This window comes from Trematomus bernacchii, unplaced genomic scaffold, assembly GCF_902827165.1.
Source record: "Trematomus bernacchii unplaced genomic scaffold, fTreBer1.1, whole genome shotgun sequence".
In the NCBI taxonomy this organism is placed as follows: Eukaryota; Metazoa; Chordata; class Actinopteri; order Perciformes; family Nototheniidae; genus Trematomus; species Trematomus bernacchii.
Genome location: NW_022987571.1, coordinates 1,695,742 through 1,719,474, shown reverse-complemented (window position 1 = coordinate 1,719,474; position 23,733 = coordinate 1,695,742). Strand labels below are relative to the sequence as shown.

Below are 23,733 nucleotides of genomic sequence, written 5' to 3'. Positions count from 1 at the left end.
TTTGTGTATTTTTTACATTTTGGATTTGCTTGGCGAGCTATTTTTAGAACATGCCCAGCGGGCGACTCACGTTGCCCCTGCGGGCGACTAAGTGCCCGCGGGCACCGTGTTGGCTACCCCTGCTCTACAGGATACCTGGGTGTTATCTTTGACCACAATTTCAATTTTGACCCTCACATTAACAAGCTTGCAAAAACCTACCAACTCCACAACACAACAGATATCTGGTGTTACTAATTTATGCCCTCATTTTTGTTGCTTAGACTATTGCATTGATCTTTTCTCCTGTGTCAGCCAGCGACTGAGTGGCGCCGTGGGCTGTGCGTTGATCATCAGATCAAGGGTGGCGTTGGGGAACTCCAGTTCGAAACCCACCGCCACCAGGCCGTTGTGTCCTTGGGCACGACACTTCACCTGAATTTGCTCCTGTGGGTACTGTCCAAAGTACATGACTGTTACATGTATGATATGTGTGTAATGTGTACTTGTAATGCGCCTTGATGACTTCTAGCTGTGAAGATGGGCGGAGTGGCGCAGTGGGCTGTGCGTTGATCATCAGATCAAGGGGGCATTGGGGAACACCAGTTCGAAACCCGCCGCTGCGTCTGTAAAGCCGTTGTGTCCTTGGGCAAGACACTTCACCTGAATTTGCTCCTGTGGGTATTGTCCATAGTACATGACCATGATATGTGTGTAATGTGTATTTGTAAAGCGCTATAATAAATGTAAGGAATTATTATTATTATTAAGAAGCTCTGTCCCTACTGCAAACCGCTGCAGCTGAATTCATTCATTAAATCTGTAAAAACTTGTTGTGTTGGGCAATTTCAATATGGACTGGGAGGACAGCTAATTCATTAGAAATCCAAACCATTCAAAGCTTCTGCAATAAACCTTGTTCTCACACTGGAACACGAACCGGTGAAACGCCTAGCAGCCCCCAGAACAGGGGGGGGACAGAAGGGGACAGAAGGCTGAGACATTCAGTGGGGAATCCAGAAACAGGTAGGTCCAAAACAGGCAGAGTCAGCAACAACAAATCACTCAGGAAAAGAATAAGAAGATGAACCTTTATTAATCCCCCAAGGGATTATGGAAGACAACAGAACAATGTGACCTTAGAAAAGAAGAAACCAAGATATTCAGGATCAGAAAGGAGATTGTAATCCGAGCAGTAATCCCAATGTTTTTGAAATGTAAATTATCTGATTAAATATTTTTTAAATTAACTGTAAGGGAACATTTACTTTTTATTTGTATCCTGATTACATAATCCGTTACTCCCACAACCATGAATTATGACCAAGGGGCAGGGCACAGTCATTTCAAATCACAGCTTGAGACTCACCTGTCAGACCAGCCAAGTGTAATCCATTCTGTTTGTTCATTTAAATACTACTGCTTTTGTACCCTCAGTCCCTCACACGTGTCTGCTTTTCATGTCTCTTTTTATATTCACCCTGCTTGTGTTACATGTCATGTTTTGCTGTTTTTATCTCTTTGAATATGTATTTTATACATTTCAAGGTGTCCAAATGCGGAGACATCATCAGTCAGGTAAAGACACTGTAAACCCTCGGGCTGTATGAATAAATGGATTTCGGACCGTCTCCTCACCTCTGCAGAAAGAGGAGAAATGTTACTGAATGGTGGGTAACGCTGCAACACCCTGCACGTCACCAGCCTTAATTAACCAATAGGCGTTGAGTCATGATGCTCCTGTTCCTGCGGTATAGATATGCACTGTGGAAGCAGTGTGTGAGTGTGTGTGTGTGTGGGGGTGGATGCAGACGGGCTGATAGGCGAGCAGATGGATGCGATAAAAGCATTTGTCAGTGATCCCGCTCAGGATTTGATTTACGGTCCGAGAGGGAAAGGTGTGCGGAGGGGAGGACGCACAGCGCGCGGGACTGCTCCTCTCTGCTTCTCTGCTTCTCTGCTCATCTGACCACTATCCTGCAGGTAACACACACACATCTGCATCCTTTTAATGCATCCTTCTATTTCACATTACTAAAGTGGGCTGATAGACATGGATTGGTGTTTGCGTCAGTTTCATTGGTGCCAGTCTGTGGGGCATGATGGTTCCCCCAGTCTCGATGTAATGCAGTTTGATATGGAGATGAAAAAATATAAAAGTGACTGAAATAGAAGAATGCATCTCCTCAGACTGCGGGGGCGGGGCGGGGGGGTGGTCGGATAGTTCCGTTATTGCGTCTGAATATGGATCATGTTCGGACATCTGTACGTGTAACAGCCGCGCGAGCCCCGCTGTGCAGACTTTGGTGCAGCAGCACGCAGAGCTGCAGCCCCCCCCCCCCCCCCCCCCAGCAGGGGGCGCCCCGCACCAAGCTTCACTGCCATTCACTTTGCATTATTGCTGAATCGCTGAGAAGATATGCTGTTATGTCATTTTCTCAATGTGTTTTAGGGAGGGTCACATTATATGGAATATAACAGTACAAAAAACATCATCAACAAATAATTGAGGAGGGTTGTTCCTTGCCGTTGATGTCACAATTAAATAAATTAGAATTTAAACTGAAATCAGATTGAGGCCCTCCCATTTGGGAGGTAAACTTGAAATATATGAGAGGAAAACATTTTCAATAAGTTGTGTGCATCTCTGTTTCAAATGAATACAATATATTACATCAGCTGATAGATAAATACAAACTAGAAAATGCATTTCCTGCAGAAAATGCGTGTGAATGCTGTAAACTGTGAACATTTGTGGCTGAATTTAGCTGAAAATGCAGAAAAAGCTGAATATGTTATTAGCTGAATGGTAGCTGCTTTTAGCTACAGAGACCAAGTCAGTGTGTTGCTGAACTTAGCAGAGAAATGCAGAAAAGTGAAATGATTTGAATCAAATTGTTACAGCTCAAATGCATTGCAATGACTTCCATGTTAAAAAAAAGACTTTAAAAAGCTGAATATTTTAAAAAGTATAACATATTTTGAAAAAGTTGAAAGTTTCCCATCATGTGCTGAAAAGGCTGAATAATTTGATATTTGAATGGTTCCTGCAGCTGGAATTAGGCTGAAGGAGTTAAATAAAGATATTACATGCAAGTCTGTCTGTCTGTCTGTGGGCATGTCTGCTCTGATTAGATGCTGCTTGTAGCTACAAAAACCAAGAATGTGTGTTGCTGAACTTAGCGGAGAAATGCAGAAAAGTGAAATGATTTGAATCAAAATGGTTACAGCTCAAATGCATTGCAGAGTAGGAAAAATAGTGAAGAAGCTTAATATTTAAAAGAAAAGGTTTAAAAAAGGTATAAACAACAACATTGATAGCCTCAATGTCCTGAAATAGCTGAATAAGTTAATAGTTGAATGGTTTCTGCAGCTGAAATTAGGCTGAAGGAGTTAAATATCAGATGTAAGTAGTATGAAGTCTCCATCAGACAGAAAATAATAGGCTGAGACAGTCTGTTAAAGTCCAGTCTGTCAGTGTTGTTTCTGTTCCTGAGCACCTACTCATAACACCCAATCATAACACCTGTGTGTGTGTCCAGAGATCAAAGACAACCAACTGCATCACTGAGTCCCATAAGAATGCATTGAGGAGTATATCTGACAATTTTGTCACCTGTTCAAGAGAGAGAGAGAGAGAGAGAGAGAGAGAGAGAGAGAGAGAGAGAGAGAGAGAGAGAGAGAGAGAGAGAGAGAGAGAGAGAGAGAGAGAGAGAGAGAATGAAATCAACAGTTAGAACTGACTGCTGTCAGTTGGAGTGATGACATCATCGTGTTCAAACACAGGTGTTGATAGTTGAGCTAACGAGCTATGTATACATCAAAGGCTTCATTGTTCTGAATGAGAGATGAACCTCTTACATGTGAACGTTTTGTGGAAGAACGATAACAGATATCTGGGAAATTTCAAAACGTGAAGCATGTCAAGGAAGTTGAGTATCTGAAGTGTAATTTTTGTGTACTTTCGGGTTAATAATGTGGCCTTTTTGGCAGTTTAAGAAAGGTGTGCGGCTGCTGCTGTGAGGAAATATCTGCCTGAAATTACAATGGGCTTTAATGGAGACATGTTGAACGTTTTTGTCACTTAATGCCCTCAAGAGGCATTTTGTTTAATATTTCTTCTTAATCTTTTTTCATTTTCCAACCTAGGAGAGGTTTTCCTACGTTTTTCATGAAAAAATATGTCTGAGGAGTGTAGGGTTTGGGAATTATGGCAAGTTTAAAACATTTTTGGGGGAGAATTTGAAGAACTGCTGCACTCTGTTTTGAGATCAAAGCACTCTAGACTTAACGAGCTGCTCCATCCACACTAATGTTAAAATCTGAAAAAAGCCTCTTTACCAAGCTCCAAACAAAGTTAATTATCTCAAAAAGTGTAAAAGATATCAAAGATAAAAGTCAAGTTTGAATAGCTGAAGGTGTTGTGCTCATTTGAAAGTTGGAATGAAGTGTCTAGCTGAAAGTATGTGGAAGGAGTAGCATTTGGCGCAAAGTGTAGGAAAAGAGGATTTGAAGGCATCTCCCATTGACTTCAATGTTAAAAAAAAGAGTTTAAAAAGCTGAATATTTCAAAAAGTGTAACATTTTTAAAACGTTGAAGGTTTCCCATCGATTCCTGAACAGGCTGAATAGTTTGATATTTGAATGGTTTCTGTAGCTGAAAATAAGCTGAAGTTATGGAGAGCCAAAGTATTGGTGAAATAAGGGGAAGAATAAAGAAATTGAAGTACTATAGTGGAATGCTGTGGCACAGCATTCGCACTAATAAAGAATTGAAGTACTATAGTGGAATGCTGTGGCACAGCATTCGCACTAATAAAGAATTGAAGTACTATAGTGGAATGCTGTGGCACAGCATTCGCACTAATTAGACAATCAGACACACCAGGGAAACTAACGACAGGAAGGCAAACACAGGGGCCCGTTCTCATTTCATCAAATGTCCCTCCTCGACTCCCCTCCTCAACTCCTATCCTCGAGACTTAGTCCCGCCCACAGGAGATGCGAGCGGAGGAGCCGAGGAGGGGAGCCGAGGAGAAAGGAGGGGAAGCAGCAGGCGGTTAGAGAAATGAGAAATCCTCTCCTCTGAGCGGTCATTTTAAAGAGACGTCCATTAATGATGACAGGAGGCACAGCAGCACTCTGTCTGATGGACAGATGTGTTCATGACGACTTATATATTTACTTTGAATTCATTCACAGTGCGGTATAATGAGACAATAACAGGCTACAGATGCAGACAGACACACACACACACACACACACACACACACACACACACACACACACACACACACACACACACACATGTATATATTTATTAGGGCTGTCAAGTTAACGCGTTAATAACGCGTTAACGCAAAAAAAAATTAACGCCACTAATTATTTTAACGCGATTAACGCATGTGTATTTTTTGTCCTCGGCCGCCGTAGTTTCAGAGCGCATCGAGTTTAAAATACCATCTACAAGCTGATGCTGACAGCCCCGCTCCTGCTGCCCGCTTGTGGCAGACCACACTTCCACGCTCACCAGCAGGCCCGGACTGGCCATCGGGAGGACCGGGAGGGTGTGTGTATGTGTGGCGCGAGCGAAGCACACCTTACGTGTTGTTGTTAGCATCTGGTGCTAGCTAGCTGAGCTAACGGATATAAGGAGCTGTTTCAATGAAAACAGAGGAGCGACATTTCGCCGACAACTGCGCCGAGCACTTGACTTTATGCAGGTAGCCAGACAGCACACTCAGCACGGATAGTGCCGCAACACAGCTCATACACACAGGCCACTCATATGCCTTGAGCTGCACATAGCTCCAACGATCCTCCACATTCACACACACACACACACACACACACACACACACACACACACACACACAACACACACACCACACACACACACCACACACACACACACACACACACACACACACACACACACACACACACACACACACACACACACACCACACACACACCACACACACACAGTATTGTATTATTGTATGAGAGAGGTTCTAGGTTGAATTGAGGCGAATATTTGTAATGTTCAGAGGTTGTTGTGTTTAATATTCATGAGAATATTTGTCATTGTTCAAATGATAATAAACAAACATATAAAGCATAGTTGTCCACTCATATGTTGATAAGAGTATTAAAAACTTGAAAAATATCCCTCTAAGGTACATTTAGAACAGATAAAAAATGTGCGATTAATTTGCGATTAATCGCGATTAACTATGGACAATCATGCGATTAATCGCGATTAAATATTTTAATCGACTGACAGCCCTAATATTTATATAAATATATACAATTTCAGAATCAAACAGCACTCTCATAATAACGTAACACTATCAGAGACTGGATATATCCCCCCCCCCCCCCCTCTCCGGTCGCTACAATGAGGGAAATAAATGACGGGCCAAAAGTTTTATTTACAAGTATTAAAAGTAAGCAGAGGACACCAAACCAACTGAGACCTGTCTGTCCGCTGCATCTACGCACACACTGTACCACACACACCTACACCACACACACGCACCTACAGCTCCTAAAGCATAATCAGGCTACAGCCGTTGTGTATTTTATTATGTGAAGCACTAAATGGTTTTAGAAAAATATCGACTTTGTTTGTAGATATCTACTAAACTAAAGCAAATAAAGAGAGTAGGCCTGTTATACTGAGTGATATATATTTTACACACTGCTCTGCTTTCTGCACAGACCTCACAGCTGTTCTCACTGTAAACATCGCGTCGCGATGAAAGCAGTTAATAAAATAATATCCAGGGGATGCATGCAGAGCTGTGATTGGCTGAGATAAGTCCGGCCGTGCGTCACGACTCTTTGAAACATCTCTGTTGCCGGAAATGCATCCACGAAGGAGCCGTGGAGGACCGTGGAGGACCCATCAGTGTATCCTCGGTTATAGCTCCTCCAGAGAGCCTCCTCGACGCTCGATGCTCGGTCCTCGATGTGCATTTCGAGAAATGAGATGTCCTTCAACATGGCGCGCTAAAATTCATTTCCGGGTCACTACCGGAGGACCAAGGAGTCGAGGAGTCGAGGAGTCGAGGAGGGACATTTGATGAAATGAGAACGGGCCAGGGAGTAGGATCAGACAAGACACAAGGAGGAAAAACACAGGAAGGAAGACAAGAGACAGGGAGAACAGAATTACAAAATAACACCCAAAACAAGACAGACTAAACTAAAAACGTGACATAACATTAGGATCGTGACAGAACCCCCCCCCCAAGGGACAGATTCCAGACGTCCAAAAAACACAAATAAAGTCCAACACCTCGAAAAGGGTGGGTGGAGGGGGTCCGGAGGACGGGTCTGAGTCGACAGCCCAGAGGCAAGGCAGAGGAACAGGAGGGGTCTCGGGCGGACGGCTCGGGGGCAAGGCAGAGTTCACGGTGGGGGTCTCGGGCGGACGGCCTGGGGGCAAGGCAGAGTTCATGGTGGGGGTCTCGGGCAGACGGCCCGGGGGCAAGGCAGAGTTCATGGTGGGGGTCTCGGGTGGACGGCCCGGGGGCAAGGCAGAGTTCATGGTGGGAATCTCGGGCGGACGGCCCGGGGGCAAGGCAGAGTTCGAAAAGGGGCGAAGGCCACAGCGGCCGAACTCAGGGGGCCGGGCTCGAGGGCGAAAGCCGCTGGGGAACTCAGGAGGCCGGGCACAAGGTCGGGCAAGAAGGCGGTGACGGGAAAGCTCCGGAGGACGAGCAGGAAGGCGGTGACGGGATAGCTCCGGAGGACGACGTACGCCGCAATGGGACCCCTCCAGTGTCAGCTGGATCGCCGGAGCACTGGGATCGAGAGCAGGAGCTGGTGGGACCCCTGGCGGGACAGGCGTAGACGGGACTCTGGACGGAACATGGGCTGGTGTCAGTGGGACCCCCGACGGAGCAAGGGCTGGTGTCGACAGGACCCTCGGTGTAGCACGTGTCGGCGGGACCACCAACAGGACAGGATCTGGTGTTGGCAGGAAATCCGGCGGAGCAGGTGTCGGCGGAACCCCCAACAGGACAGGATATGGTGTTGGCAGGAAACCCGGCGGAGCAGGTGTCGGCGGGACCCCCAACAGGACAGGATCAGGTGTTGGCAGGACATCCGGTGGAACCCCCAACGAAACAGGACATGGAGTTGGCAGGACCCTCAGCGGAACCCCCAATGACACTGGACGTGGAGTTGGCAGGACCCTCAGCGGAACCCCCAACGACACAGGACATGGAGTTGGCAGGACCCTTAGCGGAACCCCCAACGCCACAGGACATGGAGTTGGCAGGACCCCCGGCGAGACAGGTGACGGCGGGACCCCCAATGGAACAGGACACAGAGTTGGCAGGACCCCCAGCGGAACCCCCAACGGACCAGGACATTGGGTTGGCAGGACCCCCGGCAGAACAGTAGTCGGCGGGACCCCCAACGGCACAGGACATAGAGTAGGGACTTGAGTAGGGACTAGAGAAGGGACCCGAGTAGGGACTGGAGAGGGGACTTGAGATGGGACTCGAGAGGGAACTCGAGAGGTGACTTGAGAGGGGACTCGAGAGGTGACTTGAGAGGGGACTCGAGAGGTGACTTGAAAGGGGACTCGGGGAGCTGGCGTCGCGACCCACCAGTTGAGAACCACTGCTCTAGACTTAACGAGCTGCTCCATCCACACTAATGTTAAAATCTGAAGAAAGCCTCTTTACCAAGCTCCAAACAAAGTTAATTATCTCAAAAAGTGTAAAAGATATGAAGAATCTGAATAACATACATTATAGCTGAAAGTATTGTGATCATTTGAAAGTTAGAATGAAGTGTCTAGCTGAAATTATCAGGAAGGAGAAGCATTTGGCGCAAAGTGTAGGAAAAGAGGATTTGAAGGCATCTCCCATTGACTTCAATGTTAAAAAAAAGAGTCTAAAAAGCTGAATATTTCAAAAAGTATAAAATATTTTTAAAAAGTTGAAGGTTTCCCATCGATTCCTGAACAGGCTGAATAGTTTGATATTTGAATGGTTTCTGTAGCTGAAAGTTATGGAGAGCCAAAATATTGGTGAAATAATAATAAGGGGAAGAACTAGAAAATGCATTTCCTGCAGAAAATGCGTGTGAATGCTGTAAACTGTGAACATTTGTGGCTGAATTTAGCTGAAAATGCAGGAAAAGCTGAATATGTTATTAGCTGAATGGTAGCTGCTTTTAGCTACAGAGACCAAGTCAGTGTGTTGCTGAACTTAGCAGAGAAATGCAGAAAAGATAAATGATTTGAATCAAATTGTTACAGCTCAAATGCATTGCAATGACTTCCATGTTAAAAAAAAAGACTTTAAAAAGCTGAATATTTTAAAAAGTATAACATATTTTGAAAAAGTTGAAAGTTTCCCATCATGTGCTGAAAAGGCTGAATAGTTTGATATTTGAATGGTTCCTGCAGCTGGAATTAGGCTGAAGGAGTTAAATAAAGATATTACATGTAAGTAGTAGTGAAGGAATGTTTACAAACACCTGTGTGTGTAAGCCCAGAGATCAAAGGTTACCATGGTGACGACATTATCAAAATACCTGTTTACGTCTGTCTGTCTGTCTGTGGCCCCGGCCCCACGGGAACGCATACGGCAAAACGCATAGGATTAACGCAAACGCAATCGCCAAAAAGCTTCCGTCCACACGCAATATACACCGGATAGTGTCTGCCCACACGAGACAGCTCTTTTTTGATCCAACCGCTGGAACAGCTGCAGTACATATGCCGAGCCTGTACGTGGCGCTGTAACTTCCTCCACAAAAGCAGCAACTTCCTCCACAAAAGCAGCGAAGAAGAATGGTTGTCATGGCTGCACTTCTGTTTATTCTCCACGGTGGGGGCCGAGGGAACCGGGCAGAGTTTTTCGCCGGTCAACGTGTGTTAAAGTTGAAATCTTCCGGACAAAATTATAAAAGTGCCGGTCAAAGGTCTTCTTTGTTATTTATTGAGCTTCAAAACAAATGAATAACGACTCTATATAATGATATATAATAATAAAATATACGGAGCCTCTCTTTTTCCTCTATTCTGACAGTGTCAGTGTCTGTCTCATGCAGCAGCTGATCCAGTAATGATGACTCGACAGTCAAAATAAACATATTTATAACTAGTTTAGGTAGTTTGAGAGGTAATTAAAATAGCTAAGGGTGATGATCTGACTTGAAGTGTGTGTTTTGCTCCCGCTGCATCACAGCGGGAGGAGCTGCGTGTCTCCGTCCTGTCAGATTAGACTTCACTCGCGTTTATGTCCATATCGAGATAAAGATAAATAATAATCTGAATTCAGTGTGCAGTGTACTTTTGCGGGGGTGAGCAGCAGAGGGGGGGGGGGGGAGGCGGGGCTATTGCGTCATCATTATCACAAAATGATCGTATAGAGGCGATCACACGGAGCCGTTGGACCCCCCCAGAGCGCTCCGTTCCCAGATCTATCCACCTTTGGACCCGTTGTCGTTTGCGGGGTCCGTTTCTATCGTTTCGTTATGGCCTCGTGTGGCAAAAAGGGCTATACGCAAGAGAAATATGCGGATACAACCCGTTTTCGTTCCCGTGGGGCCGGGGCCTGTGTCTCTGTCTGTCTGTGGGCATGTCTGCTCTGATTAGATGCTGCTTGTAGCTACAAAAACCAAGTATGTGTGTTGCTGAACTTAGCGGAGAAATGCAGAAAAGTGAAATGATTTGAATAAAAATTGTTACAGCTCAAATGCATTGCAGAGTAGGAAAAATAGTGAAGAAGCTTAATATTTAAAAGAAAAGGTTTCAAAAAGGTATAAACCACAACATTGTCCTGAAATAGCTGAATAAGTTAATAGTTGAATGGTTTCTGCAGCTGAAATTAGGCTGAAGGAGTTAAATATCAGATGTAAGTAGTATGAAGTCTCCATCAGACAGAAAATAATAGGCTGAGACAGTCTGTTAAAGTCCAGTCTGTCAGTGTTGTTTCTGTTCCTGAGCACCTACTCATAACACCCAATCATAACACCTGTTTGTGTGTCCAGAGATCAAAGACAACCAACTGCATCACTGAGTCCCATAAGAATGCATTGAGGAGTATATCTGACAATTTTGTCACCTGTTCAAGAGAGAGAGAGAGAGAGAGAGAGAGAGAGAGAGAGAGAGAGAGAGAGAGAGAGAGAGAGAGAGAGAGAGAGAGAGAGAGAGAGAGAGAGAGAGAGAGAGAGAGAGAGAGAATGAAATCAACAGTTAGAACTGACTGCTGTCAGTTGGAGTGATGACATCATCGTGTTCAAACACAGGTGTTGATAGTTGAGCTAACGAGCTATGTATACATCAAAGGCTTCATTGTTCTGAATGAGAGATGAACCTCTTACATGTGAACGTTTGTGGAAGAACGATAACAGATATCTGTGAAATTTCAAAACGTGAAGCATGTCAAGGAAGTTGAGTATCTGAAGTGTAATTTTTGTGTACTTTCGGGTTAATAATGTGGCCTTTTTGGCAGTTTAAGAAAGGTGTGCGGCTGCTGCTGTGAGGAAATATCTGCCTGAAATTACAATGGGCTTTAATGGAGACATGTTGAACGTTTTTGTCACTTAATGCCCTCAAGAGGCATTTTGTTTAATATTTCTTCTTAATCTTTTTTCATTTTCCAACCTAGGAGAGGTTTTCCTACGTTTTTCATGAAAAAATATGTCTGAGGAGTGTAGGGTTTGGGAATTATGGCAAGTTTAAAACATTTTTGGGGGAGAATTTGAAGAACTGCTGCACTCTGTTTTGAGATCAAAGCACTCTAGACTTAACGAGCTGCTCCATCCACACTAATGTTAAAATCTGAAGAAAGCCTCTTTACCAAGCTCCAAACAAAGTTAATTATCTCAAAAAGTGTAAAAGATATCAAAGATAAAAGTCAAGTTTGAATAGCTGAAGGTGTTGTGCTCATTTGAAAGTTGGAATGAAGTGTCTAGCTGAAAGTATGTGGAAGGAGTAGCATTTGGCGCAAAGTGTAGGAAAAGAGGATTTGAAGGCATCTCCCAAAAAAAAGAGTTTAAAAAGCTGAATATTTCAAAAAGTGTAAAATATTTTTAAAAAGTTGAAGGTTTCCCATCGATTCCTGAACAGGCTGAATAGTTTGATATTTGAATGGTTTCTGTAGCTGAAAATAAGCTGAAGTTATGGAGAGCCAAAGTATTGGTGAAATAAGGGGAAGAACTAGAAAATGCATTTCCTGCAGAAAATGCGTGCGAATGCTGTAAACTGTGAACATTTGTGGCTGAATTTAGCTGAAAATGCAGAAAAAGCTGAATGTTATTAGCTGAATGGTAGCTGCTTTTAGCTACAAAAATGGAGAAAAAGCTTAATATTTAAAAGAAAAAGGTTTAAAAAAACATGTATCGCCTTGATGTAATGAAATAGCTGAATAATGTAATAGTTGAATGGTTTCTGCAGCTGAAAATAGGCTGAAGGAGTTAAATATCAGATGTAAGTAGTAGTGAATGAATTTGCATTGATCTTGATCGCCCTCTCTCTCTTCCCTTGATCGCCCTCTTTCTCTTCTCTTGCTCGCCCTCTCTCTCTCCTCTTGATCGCCCTCTCTCTCTCTTCTCTTGATCGCCCTCTCTCTCTCCTCTTGATCGCCCTCTCTCTCTCTTCTCTTGATCGCCCTCTCTCTCCTCTTGATCGCCCTCTCTCTCTCCTCTTGATCGCCCACTCTCTCTCCTCTTGATCGCCCTCTCTCTCTTCTCTTGATCGCCCTCTCTCTCTCCTCTTGATCGCCCTCTCTCTCTCTTCTCTTGATCGCCCTCTCTCTCTCCTCTTGATCGCCCTCTCTCTCTCTTCTCTTGATCGCCCTCTCTCTCCTCTTGATCGCCCCTCTCTCTCTCCTCTTGATCGCCCACTCTCTCTCCTCTTGATCGCCCTCTCTCTCTTCTCTTGATCGCCCTCTCTCTCTCCTCTTGATCGCCCACTCTCTCTCCTCTTGATCGCCCTCTCTCTCTCTTCTTGATCGCCCTCGTCTCTCTCCTCTTGATCGCCCTCCTCTCTCTCTTCTCTTGATCGCCCTCTCCTCTCTCCTCTTGATCGCCCTCTCTCTCTTCTCTTGATCGCCCTCTCTCTCTCTCCTCTTGATCGCCCTCTCTCTTCTCTTGATCACCCTATCACTCTTCTATCACCCTCTCTCACTTCTCTTGATCGCCCTCTCTTCTCTTGATGTGTCTGTGAGAGAGAGGGAGAGAGAGTGTGTGTGTGTGTGTGTGTGTGTGTGTGTGTGTGTGTGTGTGTGTGTGTGTGTGTGTGTGTGTGTGTGTGTGTGTGTGTGTGTGTGTGTGTGTGTGTGTGTGTGTGTGTGTGTGTGTGTGTGTGTGTGTGTGTGTGTGTATGGGCTCAGAACAGTCTCATAATACACACATGCACACAGAAGGATTCACACTTGTATTTCATGATCCGCAAAAGGATTCACACTTGTATTTCCGGATCCACACTTGTGTTTGTCAATGCACACACAAATGTTTTCCGTTTCATATACATGTAAATAAAATCCAAATACAGAAAAAAGTTTTACATATGTATTTTTGATCCTCACATATTTGTTTTCCGTTTAAAACCGCTGCACCTACAAACACAAACCGCTTTCTGTGCATGGATCGCTGTGCATTCGTGTGTGGGTTTTTTGAGACTCCCCTGACGGTCACCCGATTCGTACTTGTAATTTTTTCTGTCTATAGCCAATCAGATGTCTCCTCAATTCTAAGCCAATCACATGAGCGCGCCCCCACGAGGGTAGATTTCTTGCGTTCATGACGTAGCGCTTCATGTACGCATTTTGCGCTGTCCGGAGCTGACAGGTCCATGGAGCCTGCCTGCAGGCGCTAATCTCAGGACACCTCCACTCTCAGTACATTGCCACTTTCCGAGCAGGAAATGCACACAAATACAAGCCTTTATATTATTAAGGTACAGTGCCACTTTCCGAACCATTAATGAATGCTTGTGTACACAAAAACGGCAGGCAAAACTGTTTTAAATGTGTGTTTCCTGTATGGCGAATACAGCTGCTTTATTTATGTCTGTATGAAGTTGTTGTGAGTGTGGAGGGAGCAGCTACAGGTTAGCTTAGCCTAATCGATCAGTGCACTACGAAGCCAGTGCTAGACAGTGAACTGTCAACGGGGAGAGCCCCGCCGGTCATTATCGGCCGATATTCACTCTTAATAGTTTGATCGGTGCTCTCTATAAAGGCCGATCAGGAGAGCTGGATCTGATCGATATGGACATAAACGCGAGTGAATTTTAGCGAGCTGCATGAGAAACTGACGGGCTGTCAGGAGAGAGGGAGGGAGAGAGGAAAAGAGATGATCCTTACTCCCGTGTTATTATCCGGTCATAGTCCGGTAATTACCTAACGGAAACGCTGCTACACAATTCTTATAATTATTATTATTGAAACATGACCGGTAAGTTTCAAATTTGTCCGGTAAAATTAAATTCTGTCCGCGGAAACCCTGCTCCGGACTACGCAAAATGCGTATATGAAGTGACATGAATGCAAGAAATCTACCCTCGTGGGGGCGCGCTCATGTGATTGGCTTAGAATTGAGGAGACATCTGATTGGCTATAGATAGAAACAATTACAAGTACGAATCGGGTCACCGTCAGGGGAGTCTCAAAAAACCCACACACGAATGCACAGCGATCCATGCACAGAAAGCGGTTTGTGTTTGTAGGTGCAGGGGATTTAAACGGAAAACAAATATGTGAGGATCAAAAATACATATGTAAAACTTTTTTCTGTATTTGGATTTTATTTACATGTATATGAAACGGAACACATTTGTGTGTGCATTGAAAAACACAAGTGTGGATCCGGAAATACAAGTGTGAATCCTTTTGCGGATCATGAAATACAAGTGTGAATCCTTCTGTGTGCATGTGTGTATTATGAGACTGTTCTGAGCCCATAGTGTGTGTGTGTGTGTGTGTGTGTGTGTGTGTGTGAGAGTGAGAGTGAGAGTGTGTCTGTCTGTCTGAGAGAGAGAGAGAGTGTGAGTGTGAGAGAGAGAGAGAGAGTGTGTGTCTGTCTGTGAGAGAGAGAGAGAGAGAGAGAGAGAGAGATGTTACAGCTCAAATGCATTGCAATGACTTCCATGTTAAAAAAAAGACTTTAAAAAGCTGAATGTTTTAAAAAGTATAACATATTTTGAAAAAGTTGAAAGTGTCCCATCATGTGCTGAAAAGGCTGAATAGTTTGATATTTGAATGGTTCCTGCAGCTGAAATTAGGCTCAAGGAGTTAAATAAAGATATTAAATGTAAGTAGTAGTGAATGAATGTTTACAAACACCTGTGTGTGTAAACCCAGAGATCAAAGGTTTCCATGGTGTCTGTTCTGATTAGATGATGTCACTCAGGTGTGTGCGTGGCTCCAATCAACACCATGACAACCAACTGCCCATTAGAATGCATTGAGGAGTATATCTGACAATTTTGCCAACTGTTCAAAAACTATGGCTCCTATAAAAAAAATACCAGACCGTGAGCATCAGGGAACCCCAATGAACTGATATATGTTGTTTTTTTTGGTTTTGTGTGTAAAATGTGGAGATGGGAGCAGTTTGTCTAAAGTGTACTTCTCTCTGTTCTGAAGAAAGTTCCGGAAAGATTTAACATGGGAATCAATTGGGAGCTAGGTGGACTTTTTGTCTCTTCATGCCCTCAAGAGGCATTTTGTTTAATATTTTTTCTTAATATTTTTTTATTTTCCAACCTAGGAGAGGTTTTCCTACGTTTTTCATGAAAAAATATGTCTGAGGAGTGTAGGGTTTGGGAATTATGGCAAGTTTAAAACATTTTTTGGGGAGCACTGCTGCACTCTGTTTTGAGATCAAAGCACTCTAGACTTAACGAGCTGCTCCATCCACACTAATGTTAAAATCTGAAGAAAGCCTCTTTACCAAGCTCCAAACAAAGTTAATTATCTCAAAAAGTGTAAAAGATATCAAAAATAAAAATCAATTTTGAATAGCTGAAGGTCTTGTGATCATTTGAAAGTTGGAATGACGTGTCTAGCTGAAATTATGTGGAAGGAGTAGCATTTGGCGCAAAGTTTAGGAAAAGAGGATTTGAAGGCATCTCCCATTGACTTCAATGTTAAAAAAAGAGTTTAAAAAGCTGAATATTTCAAGAAGTATAAAATATTTTTAAAAATGTGAAGGTTTCCCATCGATTCCTGAACAGGCTGAATAGTTTAATATTTGAATGGTTTCTGTAGCTGAAAATAAGCTGAAGTTATGGAGAGCCAAAGTATTGGCTGAAATAATAAGCGGAAAGAACTAGAAAATGCATTTCCTGCAGAAAATGCGTGCGAATGCTGTAAACTGTGAATGAATTTAGCTGAAAATGCAGAAAAAGCTGAATATGTTATTAGCTGAATGGTAGCTGCTTTTAGCTACAAAAATGCAGAAAAAGCTTAATATTTAAAAGAAAAGGTTTAAAAAAACATGTATAGCCTTGATGTCCTGAAATAGCTGAATAATGTAATAGTTGAATGGTTTCTGCAGCTGAAAATAGGCTGAAGGAGTTAAATATCAGATGTAAGTAGTAGTGAATGAATTTGTATTAAGATGAGAAAAGAAAGTAAAAAGGCTTGGAAAAGCAGCAGAATATTTGAACTACAAACTTTTGAACTAACTTGATGGTGAATTATCTGTCGCCATGGCAACGGCATTTGATGACACCCCATAATACGCTTAGATGTGTTGATGGCTGCATCGTTACCAAACCTGTGAAGTTTTGGGCCATTTCGAGCATTTTCACTGAAGTTATGAGAAAACCGTGTTTCATGGTGAGCATTGTGTTGCCATGGCAACGGCATTTGAAGAAATCTCAAAACTGTCCAGTAGATGTCTTCACGGCTGGACTGTTAGCACACATGTGAAGTTTGAGCACTTTTTGAACATTTTCATAGGAGTTATACATTACATTAGGAGGTTACATTACTCTCTCTCTTCTCTTGATCGCCCTCTCAATCTTCTATCGCCCTCTCTCTCTTCTCTTGATCGCCCTCTCCCTCTCCTATTGATCGCCCTCTCTCTCTCCTCTTGATCGCCCTCTCTCTTCTCTCTCTCTTCTCTTGCTCGCCCTCTCTCTCTTGATCGCCCTCTCTCTCCTCTTGATCGCCCACTCTCTCTCCTCTTGATCACCCTCTCTCTCTCCTCTTGATCGCCCTCTCTCTTCTCTCTCTCTTCTCTTGCTCGCCCTCTCTCTCTTGATCGCCCTCTCTCTCCTCTTGATCGCCCTCTCTCTCTCCTCTTGATCGCCCTCTCTCTCTCTCCTCTTGATCACCCACTCTCTCTCCTCTTGATCGCCCTCTCTCTCTCCTCTTGATCGCCCTCTCTCTCCTCTTGATCGCCCTCTCTCTCTCCTCTTGATCACCCTCTCTCTCTTCTCTTGATCGTCCTCTCTCTCTCTTCTCTTGATCGCCCTCTCTCTCTCTTCTCTTGATCGCCCTCTCTCTCTCTTCTCTTGATTGCCCTCTCTCTCTCCTCTTGATCGCCCTCTCTCTTCTCTTGATCACCCTATCACTCTTCTATCACCCTCTCTCACTTCTCTTGATCGCCCTCTCTTCTCTTGAAGTGTCTGTGAGAGAGAGGGAGAGTGTGTGTGTGTGTGAGAGAGAGAGAGAGAGTGTGTGTCTGTCTGTCTGTGTGAGAGAGAGAGAGAGAGAGAGAGATCAGAGAGAGAGGAGAGAGAGAGAGAGAGATCAGAGAGAGAGGAGAGAGAGAGAGAGAGAGAGAGAGAGAGAGTCTGTCTGTCTGTCTGTCTGTCTGTCTGTCTGTCTGTCTCTGATATATGTTGTTTTCTTTGGTTTTGTGTGTAAAATGTGGAGATGGGAGCAGTTTGTCTAAAGTGTACTTCTCTCTGTTCTGAAGAAAGTTCCGGAAAGATTTAACATGGGAATCAATTGGGAGCTAGGTGGACTTTTTGTCTCTTCATGCCCTCAAGAGGCATTTTGTTTAATATTTTTTCTTAATTCTTTTTTATTTTCCAACCTTGGAGAGCTTTTCCTACGTTTTTCATGAACAATTATGTCTGAAGAGTGTAGGGTTTGGGAATTATGGCAAGTTTAAAACATTTTTTGAGGAGAATTTGAAGCACCCCTCCACTCTGTTTTGAGATCAAAGCACTCTAGACTTAACGAGCTGCTCCATCCACACTAATGTTAAAATCTGAAGAAAGCCTCTTTGCCAAGCTCCAAACAAAGTTAATTATCTCAAAAAGTGTAAAAGATATCAAAAATAAAAATCTATTTTGAATAGCTGAGGGTCTTGTGATCATTTGAAAGTTGGAATGAAGTGTCTAGCTGAAAGTATGTGGAAGGAGTAGCATTTGGCGCAAAGTGTAGGAAAAGAGGATTTGAAGGCATCTCCCATTGACTTCAATGTTAAAAAAAAGAGTTTAAAAAGCTGAATATTTCAAAAAGTATAAAATATTTTTAAAAAGTTGAAGGTTTCCCATCGATTCCTGAACAGACTGAATAGTTTAATATTTGAATGGTTTCTGTAGCTGAAAATAAGCTGAAGTTATGGAGTGCTAAAGTATTGGCTGAAATAATAATAATAATAATAATAAGGGGAAGAATAAAGATTCGAAGAACTATAGTGGAATGCTGTGGCACAGCATTCGCACTAACTAGAAAATGCATTTCCTGCAGAAAATGCGTGCGAATGCTGTAAACTGTGAATATTTGTGGCTGAATTTAGCTGAAAATGCAGAAAAAGCTGAATGTTATTAGCTGAATGGTAGCTGCTTTTAGCTACAAAAATGGAGAAAAAGCTTAATATTTAAAAGAAAAGGTTTAAAAAAACATGTATCGCCTTGATGTAATGAAATAGCTGAATAATGTAATAGTTGAATGGTTTCTGCAGCTGAAAATAGGCTGAAGGAGTTAAATATCAGATGTAAGTAGTAGTGAATGAATTTGCATTGATCTTGATCGCCCTCTCTCTCTTCTCTTGATCGCCCTCTTTCTCTTCTCTTGCTCGCCCTCTCTCTCTCTCCTCTTGATCGCCCTCTCTCTCTCTTCTCTTGATCGCCCTCTCTCTCTCCTCTTGATCGCCCTCTCTCTCTCTTCTCTTGATCGCCCTCTCTCTCCTCTTGATCGCCCTCTCTCTCTCCTCTTGATCGCCCTCTCTCTCTCCTCTTGATCGCCCACTCTCTCTCCTCTTGATCGCCCTCTCTCTCTTCTCTTGATCGCCCTCTCTCTCTCCTCTTGATCGCCCACTCTCTCTCCTCTTGATCTCCCTCTCTCTCTCTTCTTGATCGCCCTCTCTCTCTCCTCTTGATCGCCCTCTCTCTCTCTTCTCTTGATCGCCCTCTCTCTCTCCTCTTGATCGCCCTCTCTCTCTCCTCTTGATCGCCCTCTCTCTCTCCTCTTGATCGCCCTCTCTCTCTCTTCTCTTGATCGCCCTCTCTCTCTCCTCTTGATCGCCCTCTCTCTTCTCTTGATCACCCTATCACTCTTCTATCACCCTCTCTCACTTCTCTTGATCGCCCTCTCTTCTCTTGATGTGTCTGTGAGAGAGAGGGAGAGAGTGTGTGTGTGTGTGTGTGTGTGTGTGTGTGTGTCTGTGTGTCTGTGTGTGTGTGTGTGTGTGTGTGTGTGTGAGAGTGAGAGAGAGAGAGAGAGAGTGTGTCTGTCTGTCTGAGAGAGAGAGAGAGTGTGTGTCTGTCTGTGAGAGAGAGAGAGAGAGAGAGAGAGAGATGTTACAGCTCAAATGCATTGCAATGACTTCCATGTTAAAAAAAAGACTTTAAAAAGCTGAATGTTTTAAAAAGTATAACATATTTTGAAAAAGTTGAAAGTGTCCCATCATGTGCTGAAAAGGCTGAATAGTTTGATATTTGAATGGTTCCTGCAGCTGAAATTAGGCTCAAGGAGTTAAATAAAGATATTAAATGTAAGTAGTAGTGAATGAATGTTTACAAACACCTGTGTGTGTCAACCCAGAGATCAAAGGTTTCCATGGTGTCTGTTCTGATTAGATGATGTAACTCAGGTGTGTGCGTGGCTCCAATCAACACCATGACAACCAACTGCCCATTAGAATGCATTGAGGAGTATATCTGACAATTTTGCCAACTGTTCAAAAACTATGGCTCCTATAAAAAAAATACCAGACCGTGAGCATCAGGGAACCCCAATGTTGTTTTTTTTGGTTTTGTGTGTAAAATGTGGAGATGGGAGCAGTTTGTCTAAAGTGTACTTCTCTCTGTTCTGAAGAAAGTTCCGGAAAGATTTAACATGGGAATCAATTGGGAGCTAGGTGGACTTTTTGTCTCTTCATGCCCTCAAGAGGCATTTTGTTTAATATTTCTTCTTAATTTTTTTTCATTTTCCAACCTAGGAGAGGTTTTCCTACGTTTTTCATGACAAAATATGTCTGAGGAGTGTAGGGTTTGGGAATTATGGCAAGTTTAAAACATTTTTGGGGGAGAATTTGAAGCACCCCTCCACTCTGTTTTGAGATCAAAGCACTCTAGACTTAACGAGCTGCTCCATCCACACTAATGTTAAAATCTGAAGAAAGCCTCTTTACCAAGCTCCAAACAAAGTTAATTATCTCAAAAAGTGTAAAAGATATCAAAAATAAAAATCTATTTTGAATAGCTGAAGGTCTTGTGATCATTTGAAAGTTGGAATGAAGTGTCTAGCTGAAAGTATGTGGAAGGAGTAGCATTTGGCGCAAAATGTAGGAAAAGAGGATTTGAAGGCATCTCCCATTGACTTCAATGTTAAAAAAAAGAGTTTAAAAAGCTGAATATTTCAAAAAGTATAAAATATTTTTAAAAATGTGAAGGATTCCCATCGATTCCTGAACAGGCTGAATAGTTTAATATTTGAATGGTTTCTGTAGCTGAAAATAAGCTGAAGTTATGGAGAGCCAAAGTATTGGCTGAAATAAGTGGAAAGAACTAGAAAATGCATTTCCTGCAGAAAATGCGTGCGAATGCTGTAAACTGTGAACATTTGTGGCTGAATTTAGCTGAAAATGCAGAAAAAGCTGAATATGTTATTAGCTGGATGGTAGCTGCTTTTAGCTACAAAAATACAGAAAAAGCTTAATATTTAAAAGAAAAGGTTTAAAAAAACATGTATAGCCTTGATGTCGTGAAATAGCTGAATAATGTAATAGTTGAATGGTTTCTGCAGCTGAAAATAGGCTGAAGGAGTTAAATATCAGATGTAAGTAGTAGTGAATGAATTTGTATTAAGATGAGAAAAGAAAGTAAAAAGGCTTGGGAAAGCAGCAGAATATTTGAACTACAAACTTTTGAACTAACTTGATGGTGAATTATCTGTCACCATGGCAACGGCATTTGATGACACCCCATAATACGCTTAGATGTGTTGATGGCTGCATCGTTACCAAACCTGTGAAGTTTTGGGCCATTTCGAGCATTTTCACTGAAGTTATGAGAAAACCGTGTTTCATGGTGAGCATTGTGTTGCCATGGCAACGGCATTTGAAGAAATCTCAAAACTGTCCCGTAGATGTCTTCACGGCTGGACTGTTAGCACACATGTGAAGTTTAAGCAGTTTTTGAACATTTTCATAGGAGTTATACATTACATTAGGAGGTTACATTACTCTCTCTCTTCTCTTGATCGCCCTCTCTCTCTTCTCTTGATCGCCCTCTCACTCTTCTATCACCCTCTCTCTTTTCTCTTGATCGCCCTCTCTCTCTCCTCTTGATCGCCCTCTCTCTCCTCTTGATCGCCCTCTCTCTCTCCTCTTGATCACCCTCTCTCTCTCCTCTTGATCGCCCTCTCTCTCTACTCTTGATTGCCCTCTCTCTCTCCTCTTGATCACCCTCTCTCTCTTCTCTTGATCGCCCTCTCTCTCTCTTCTCTTGATAGCCCTCTCTCTCTCCTCTTGATCGCCCTCTCTCTTCTCTTGATCACCCTATCACTCTTCTATCACCCTCTCTCACTTCTCTTGATCGCCCTCTCTCTCTTCTCTTGATGTGTCTGTGAGAGAGAGAGAGAGTGTGTGTCTGTCTGTCTGTGAGAGAGAGAGAGAGAGAGAGAGAGAGAGAGAGAGAGAGAGAGAGAGAGAGAGAGAGAGAGAGAGAGAGAGAGAGAGAGAGAGAGAGAGAGTGTGAATTGTTCCAGCTCAAATGCATTGCAATGACTTCCATGTTAAAAAAAGACTTTAACACTAGAACCGCCAATCGGGTCAATTTGACCCAGAGCTGTTTTTTATTGTGTGTAACTTTTTTTCAATAAAATATTAAAGTCTTCCAGTCCGTGACTTTTCCTGAAAAGTCACGGACTGGAAGACTTTAATATTTTGCATTCGCACCAATTACAAAATAACACCCAAAACGAGACAGACTAAACAAAAAACGTGACATAACATTAGGATCGTGACAGAGTGCATATAGAAAGAGAGGACATGAGTGCATATAGAAAGAGAGGACATGAGTGCATAGAGGTAGAGAGGACATGAGTGCATATAGAAAGAGAGGACATGAGTGCATAGAGGTAGAGAGGACATGAGTGCATATAGAAAGAGAGGACATGAGTGCATAGAGAAAGAGAGGACATGAGTGCATAGAGGTAGAGAGGACATGAGTGCATAGAGGTAGAGAGACATATGGCGCGTTCACACCAAGTACTTTGCCGTATTTAGTGCCGGCACTCAGTGCCCCTGCTGGGACTCCCAGCAGCTTCTACTGAAGCCTTCAGAGTAAATCGCCAGAACATCGACACCTCCTCATCTCCACCGCTCCCATGTTTTATTTTGTGTTGCCATAAGTTAGTCTCTCTGCGTTTGTGCGCTGGACGAATGCTAATGCTAATAATGCTAATGCGAGCATAATAAAATGGCGGCTCGACAAAACATTTCAGAGTTTTACGGGGCGTGGTTTGCAATTCGCCCAGCCAATCAGAACTGGGGCACTTTTTTCCCCCAGGAAAGTACCATCTCTCAGCAGGCACTAAAAATGGGGGTAAATGTTCCCGAGATTAAGTGCTCTTTTTGGTGTGAACGCGACATAAGGGGTGCTAACGGAACTAAACGCGAAAAGTACGTTGAAAAGTACTCCAGTGTGAACGCGGCTATAGGAGAAGAGAGGATAAAGGTGAGAGTCCCCGGCAGTCTCAGCCTATAAATAGACTCTGGTTGAACCCTAGCTGAACCCTAGCTGAACCCTAGCTGAACCCTAGCTGAACCAGCCCTAACTATGAGCTAAGTCAGTGTTAGTGGTTCTTGAACCCCGAGAGCAGGAGAGACTGAAAAGAGTCAAGGCAAGCTTATAAAAGTTAACAGCATTTAATTACACAAAAGATGCGGTGGGATACAAATGAAATGTGCACGTTGGTGGTTTCCCCCTGCCAGCTGTTTGGTCCCGGTCCGCGCTGGGTCAGCTGGGGGCAAGGAGCGAGCGAGATCCTCCTTGTGTCTCCCGGGTTACAACTGTAGTCTTCTCCTATTGGCCGGCGTCGACGGGGGCGTGTCCAATGCAAATCCTGTCGGTTTCTGCTGCTGAATTACATCACTCTGATGTCTGTGGTCATCTAAACATTCCCTAATAAACCTCATTCCAGCGTCAATAAATGAGTGTTAAACTCAGGGTGTTTAGTGTACAACATCACGTTATTTCACCTTCAATTCACGGTTTGAAAACGTAGCATTTCGCCACATGCTAATGCTAACCGGAAATGACGAAATTCACCAGCGGAAAACCGGAAGTCACTTGTGAATCTTCGGTTTTCA

General features: G+C 43.3%; 1 protein-coding gene across 1 annotated transcript in view; it reads left to right on the top strand.

The window, feature by feature from the left end:
- Positions 1–1,783: 1,783 nt before the first annotated feature.
- Positions 1,784–23,733, top strand: part of LOC117479187 (gonadotropin-releasing hormone II receptor-like) — a 35,149-nt gene continuing 13,199 nt past the window's right edge. The window contains exon 1 of the mRNA XM_034126195.1: positions 1,784–1,962. The gene's annotated coding sequence lies outside the window, so the exon portion shown is untranslated. The remainder of the gene's footprint in view (positions 1,963–23,733) is intronic.